The following is a 7928-nucleotide window of genomic DNA, read 5'->3' on the forward strand; positions in this document are numbered from 1 at the left end:
GATTTTGTCCACTCAAAATATACTGATTTTTGTGAATTAAAAAATAGCAACACTGGTTATAATAGTAAAAAGGGCGAATTATACCACGCACGTAAGCTAAGAAACAGCTGAAAATCAAGTGAATAAAAAGAATTTTGCAGCCGATGTCCTATCCGAGTCCACCAACTTATGAACCCTCCCTCGCACATATATATACATTCCAGAAGATAAATAGATAGATGGGGGAAGGGAGGAACATACATTAGCAACACGTTTTCGGCCTTGAGTTAGAAGCTTGTGCTTGTATATTGCACGTTTTTTTTTTTTTTTTTTTTTTTTTTTTTACCCTGATGACAAGAATAGCCTCCTAACATAGCCACTACCAATTCTTTACGGTTCAAAAGTCCTTGAGGATAGGAAGCAGCCTCAAACGCGTTTTCTTACAAATGCACCCTCCCCAGCTTTGATTATGTATCTCGTTTTTATTGATGGCCGTCTTTTTTCATCTAGCGTTTTGAGGGAATAGCTTGCCCTCTATTCGTCTTAATATCCTTCTTCATATTTCAACAGCTTCGGTCCCACTCTCGAGGCTATTTTTATCTCTCTTCTTCAGCTTCAGCTCAACTTGTTCATATATATTATGGGAATTATCTACTTAGCCTTGTTGAAACTCTTAAAGGCCTTTGAACTCTGCCGTCATATTTAATGTTCATGGTTCCTCGAGCAGTTCATATAACTTAACCTAAGCTGATAGTCCATGTAATTGCTATTATCTATATATTCAATTATTCGTTTGTTTAAACTTGTTTTCGCAATTAGATTATTCATTCATGTGATTATTTCATCTACTTGATTGTATTCATTTTTCGATGTCTAATTTCTAGTTCTTTTCATCATTACTTTTATTCTTTTGTTTTATTTCTTACTTTTATTTATCTTTGCAGAATATTTGGTACGTTAGACTACGAAAGATTGGCTAAGTCAGTCTTAGTTGAATAACCATTATACGTCTAATTAAAAGAATAATTATGTTTCTGGTCAGTATCTAACATACCTCAATAAGAGACTCTTATGTTTATGTCTAATTTCGAATTTATTTCAATGCATCCATGCATCTACTTCCCCTTCCACCAAAAAAGGAAGGAAAAGGGGCAACGAGGACACACCAGCCAACCAACAAAACACCAGCAACCAACCAGCCAACCACAACCAACCAACAGCCACACCCAACCAACAACCACAACCACCGCTACCAGCCAACCAACCAACCACCAGCAACCAACCACAACCAACAACCACTACAACCTACCAACCCCGACGACGCGTGCGTGCCCAGCCGTCATAAAGGGAAAGAGGGAGAGGAGGGTGGTGGGGGAGCCTTGGACGACCGTGTATTTTCCCAGGACCGACGCAGGTGAGGGTGTTATCAAGCCACTAAAGCTTTTTCTTTATGCTGCCTCTCGAACATGGGAACCCATAATAGAGATGTTCATCTTGTCTTTGCTCTTAAAGTAACCCTGAAGAAGATTTTATGATCAAGACTAAATTCAAGATTAAGTGATATGTGTATATATATATATATATATATATACATATATATACATACATATACATATATACATATACATATATATACATATACATATATATACATATACATATATATACATATATATACATATACATATACATATATATACATATACATATATACATACACACACATATATACATACACACATATACATACACATATATACATATATACATGCATATATATACATATACATGCATATATATACATATACATACATATACATATATATATATACATTTATATACACACACACACATATATATATATATATATATATAATATATATACACACACATATATAAAATATGTATCATATATATATTATATAAATATATATAAATATATACAATATATAGATATAGATATATAAATATAATATAAAATATATAATATATAAATATATAATATAGATATTTTTATATATAAATATATAAATATATATAAAATATATATAATATATTATATATAAATATATCTATATATGAATATATATAATATATGAATATATAATATATATATATATATATAAATACATCTTTATATAAATATATAAATATATTATATAAATATACATCTATATACAAATATATAATATATTATATGAATATACATCTATATATAAATATATTATAAATATATATTAATATATATAAATAAATATAAAAATATATCTATATACAAATATAAATTATATATGATTACATATATATATATATACATAGATGATATAAAATACATATAAAATATGTATAAAATATGAAATATATATATATAAAATATATGAAATATAAAAAATGATATATATAAAAATATATGATATATATATATATAAATATATATAAAAATATATAAGATATATATAAAATATATGATATACATAAAAATATATAAGATATATATAAGATGTATATATAAAATATATGATATATATATAATATATATATATATAATATATGATATATACATAAAAATATATATGTAAAATATATGTAAAATACAGTATATGAAATATATAAAAAAATATATAAAATATATAGAGATATAAATTATATATAATATAAATTATATATAAAATATATAAATTATATATAAAATAAATATAAATATATAATATATAAATTACATACTGTAAATATGAATATATAAATTATATATGAATTATATATAAATTATATAAATTATACATAAAATATATATAAAATATATATAAATCATAAATATATAAAACATATAAATTATATATGAAATATAATATAAATTATATATAAAATTAATAAATTGTATATAAATTATATAATATATACAAATTATATAAAAATATATATAAATTATATAAAATATATGTAAATTAGCGCTTGTACTGATGGGGTAGTTAACAGTCACTGCTGGGAATCAAAAGGGGGTGCGGGATTCGAACCCACAATAAAGCAAATGTAAGACTTGATTGCTTTCGGTTACGTCAACGGCGTATAATGCGTAAATGAATATTTGAATAATTGATAAAAAAATATATATATAATGAATCAAAAGAACACAAAGGAACAAGTGTAAATGTAAAATTGATCAACTCCAAGTTCAATAAAGTAGATCAATTAATAAAGATTAAATTAAAACGGACGAGGAAGCAAACAAGGGAATAGAGTATTCAGCTTTGTAATTAAATGACAAATTAATCAATTGTTTAAAATAAACATTAAATAAATCAAAGCTTCAGAAACAGAAGATAGAATTGCAAAATATAAGGTAGTAATATGACATTTGTCTATTTATCTTTAATCTATTCATCTATTTCTCTATTTCTCTATCCGTTTATTTATATATTCATTTATTTATCTTATTTATTCACTTATCTATTTATTTATTATACGATAGTATCATGCATCATAATATTTACTAATCATCTTTAAAGAACAAAAAATTAGCTTCAACACTAAAAGACATTCATCTATCTTTACTAGTTTATCTCATTACTATCTTTACTCCTTATCTTTCAAAAATAGAAAACTACCTCTACCTGAAACACTAAGAAGATTAACGATTCTTTTACATTATAAAATTCTACATTCAGTTTTGGTCTATTATTCTAATATTTTACTATCTTGCACTGCCTTGCTAATGAACATCATAATAGTTCATCTATTCTAGTTTAGGCAAATAATCTTAAACTGTTTGGACTTAACAAAGTTTTGTTTGATTCTATTCATGTAGGAGGACCCCACTCGTTCCCGAAGCAATTCATAAGATGCAAGAGACCATAAGGCCTACATTAGGCAGTTCCACGTCCCTTACCACATGTCACCCCTATTCATAAGTTAACTAATCTTCTATTAAAACAGCCAGTTGTTTCAGCGCTAACTACATGGTTACTAAGTCTATCCCATTCGTCAACCATTGTATTAGTAAGCCTATACTTGCCCATTTCATTCTTAAACATGCATATGGCTAATCTAAACCCATTTCACATCATCCACGAAGACACATACTCAAAGGAAGTAAAAGGTAAAGCATATGTTTAGGATTTCCTTAAAACCAACGTGAGGAATATTCTTTACAAAGTAAAGAAGACGAAAGGGGGCTGGGAGTGGGGAGGGGGGGGGGTCCCGGCCCCCAACGAAAAAAGGAGTCCGGGAAGAGGGGAGGACGTCATAACAGGGAAAAAGATTGTTTGCCCATAATGAGAGCCAATGGGGAGGGGCAATGGGGAGGGGCAATGAGGAGGGGCAATGAGGAGGGGCAATGAGGAGGGCCAATGAGGAGGGGCAATGAGTAGGGGGCAAGGTTGGTGAAAATATCTTGATGAAATTGAAGGGGGATGGAACGTGGTGGGGGGGGGAGAAGAAAGGAGTGGGATGGAGGGTAGAGGAAACACAAGGGATGGGGTGGAGAGGAAAACCGAGGAAAGGAGGAATGGAAAAGCGTGGTGGGGAGGAAAAGCGAGGGATGGAGGGGCGGAGGGATGGAGGGGGGTGAAGAGCAAGGGATGGAGAGAAAAGAGGGAGAAGTGGGAAAAGGAAGGGAGGAGGAGGGAAGTGGAAGGCGGGAAGGGGGGAGGAAAAGAAAAGCGAGAGTGGTAGCAAAGTGAGGAAGGTGAAACCATCAGGATGTGGATTCTTTTTTATGTACACATACGTACACACGTACGCACAGACAAACACGCACGCGCACACACACACACACACACACACACACACACACACACACGCACACATTTAGTCTTATATATTTGCGTTTTCATTATCTGCAAAGAGGGCATATTTTCAGGTCACGTAATACGAGAGGAAGGCGAGAGAACAAAAAAAAAAAAAAGAGAATAAAAAGAGTAAAACTAAAATAAAGAAATTGAAATACGAGACAGAAGACATGCTAAGGGGGTAAAAAAAAAAGGGAACACTAAGAATAAAAGCGCAGAGAGAAGTGAGCAAGGTGCTACAGGAGATGAAGATAAAGGGAAAGATGACGTTGATAAAGATATAAAGGAAGATGAAGGGGATCACGCTGATGAAGATGACGAGGATTATGAAGATTATGAAGATGAAGATTATGTAGATGAAGATTATGTAGATGAAGATTAGGTAGATGAAGATTAGGTAGATGAAGATTATGAAGATGAAGATGAGGATGGTGATGAGGATGAAGATGAAGATTATGAGGATGAAGATGGTGAAGATGGTGAGGATGAAGATGGTGAAAATGGTGAGGATGAAGATGATGAAAATGGTGAGGATGAAGATGATGTAAATGGTGAGGATGAGGATGAAAATGGTGAGGATGAAGATGAAAATTATGAGGATGAAGATGATGAAAATGAAGATGGTGAATGTGATGATAAAAACAATGATGAAAATGAAGATGGTGAAAATGAAGGTGAAAATGAAGATGATGAATATGAAGATGGTGCAAATGAAGATGGTGCAAATGAAGATGGTGCAAATGAAGATGGTGCAAATGAAGATGGTGCAAATGAAGATGGTGCAAATGAAGATGGTGCAAATGAAGATGGTGCAAATGAAGATGGTGCAAATGAAGATGGTGCAAATGAAGATGGTGCAAATGAAGATGGTGCAAATGAAGATGGTGCAAATGAAGATGGTGCAAATGAAGATGGTGCAAATGAAGATGGTGCAAATGAATATGGTGCAAATGAAGATGGTGCAAATGAAGATGGTGAAAATGAATATGGTACAAATAAAGATGGTGAAAATGAATATGGTGAAAATAAAACCGGTGAAAATGAACATGGTGGAAATGAAAATGGTGAACATGAAAATGGTGGAAATGAAAATGTTGAACATGAATATGGTAAAAATGAAAATGGTGGAAATGAAAATGGTGAACATGAAAATGGTGAACATGAAAATGGTGAACATGAACATGATGAACATGAACATGAAAATGATGAAAATAAGGATGAAAATGAAGATGGTGAAAATGAAGACGGTGAAAATGAAGACGGTGAAAATGAAGACGGTGAAAATGAAGACGGTGAAAATGAAGACGGTGAAAATGAAGACGGTGAAAATGAAGACGGTGAAAATGAAGACGGTGAAAATGAAGACGGTGAAAATGAAGACGGTGAAAATGAAAATGGTGAAAATGAAGATGGTGAAAATGAAGATGAAGGTGAAGATGAAGATGAAAATAAAATTGAAGTGGAAAATGAAGAAAATGAAGGGGGAAATAAAAATGAAAAACTATGGAGAGTATGGTGTAAATGAAGCAAAATATAATATAGGAAAGCCTATTCTTCAGAGAGATATATGAAAAGTAAAACACTAGGTTATTTTGAATATCATTAAAATTGCAGATATGCAAATGATAATTTACAGAAAATTCCCAGCGTATATATACACAATTTTTTCCATCTATAACAACATGAGCTTTATTTGCATACATCATTGCTTCCAGGATGTGATGTAAATGTTATATAAAAATATTCCAAGTCCTACAGGTATGCGAGTGTGTGTATGCTTGTGTAAATACGTACACAAAAGGCTTGTGCCCATTGATATGTATAAGTGCATAAGTGGGTACGTAGACGCACACACACACTCACACTTACACACATATGTATATATACACATACACACATGTATATATACACATACACACACACATACACACACACACACACACACACACACACACACACACACACACACACACACACCAATCATTTGCTTCTGTGGCCTTTCATTATTTCTAAAATTGTAATGACTTTTCGTTAAAGTCATCTGGTATTAGCCTGTACTATGAATATAAAGTAAGTTATTTAATAAAGGGTATTAATATATTCATGTACATTTTCAGTGTTATAATTCAATTCATATACTAAAATTATTTTTCAACACGTCGACGCGTGTCCGAAGTTGGAAAGAATTCTAATAATATTTAGTATTGTTGAATTTCCTTTATGCTTAGAAGGCAAAAGGCTGCTAGAAACACACACACACACACACACACACACACACAAATACAGAGCGAACATATACACATTACACGCGGTCACACACACACACACACACACACACACACACACACACACACACACACACGCACATACAAAGCGAACATATACACATTATACGCAGGCACACACACACACACACACACACACACACACACACACACACACACACACACAAACACAAACACACACAATCACTCGGTGGCGCGGTTGGTAGAGTCTCAGACTGTCAGGACGGGGGTGACGGCGGTACCTGTTTCGAATTCTTCCCAGGACTGAAATTATTTCAGTACCGCTGCGCTTCGAGTCGTTACTCCAACTCTAGTGGGCGGGGAGTTGGGTGTGTGTGTGCGTGTAAGGTCATAGCATTACCCATAGATCGGTCATACGAGCTCTGAGCTCTCTTCCGGGAGGGAAATATCTGTCGATCACGAGTCCAACACGTGATCCAAAAGACCAAGGTGAAAGACCAAGGTGAAAGACCAAGGTGAATACGCACACACACAAAGAGAGAGCGAACATATACACATTACACGCAGGTACGCGCGCGCACACACACACAAATACAGAGCGAACATATACACATTACACGCAGGCACGCGCGCACGCGCACACACACACACACACACACACACACACGGCCCGGTGGCGGATTGGTAAGGCACTGGCCTCACAAGCCGGAGAACCGGGGTTCGATTCCCCGGCCGGGCGGAGACAAGTTGGGTTTGTCTCCTTTCACGTGCTGTTCACCTAGCAGCGAGTAGGTACGGGACGTTAGTCAAGGAGTTGTGACCTTGCATTCCCGGTGTGTGGAGTGTGAGTGGTCTCAGACCTACCCAGAGATCTGCTAATAATGAGCTCTGAGCTCACTGCCGTAGGGTGGTGTCT

The sequence above is a fragment of the Oratosquilla oratoria genome, chromosome 1 (genome assembly GCF_046742065.1).
Source record: "Oratosquilla oratoria isolate Oo_2021 chromosome 1, ASM4674206v1, whole genome shotgun sequence".
Classification (NCBI taxonomy): Eukaryota; Metazoa; Arthropoda; class Malacostraca; order Stomatopoda; family Squillidae; genus Oratosquilla; species Oratosquilla oratoria.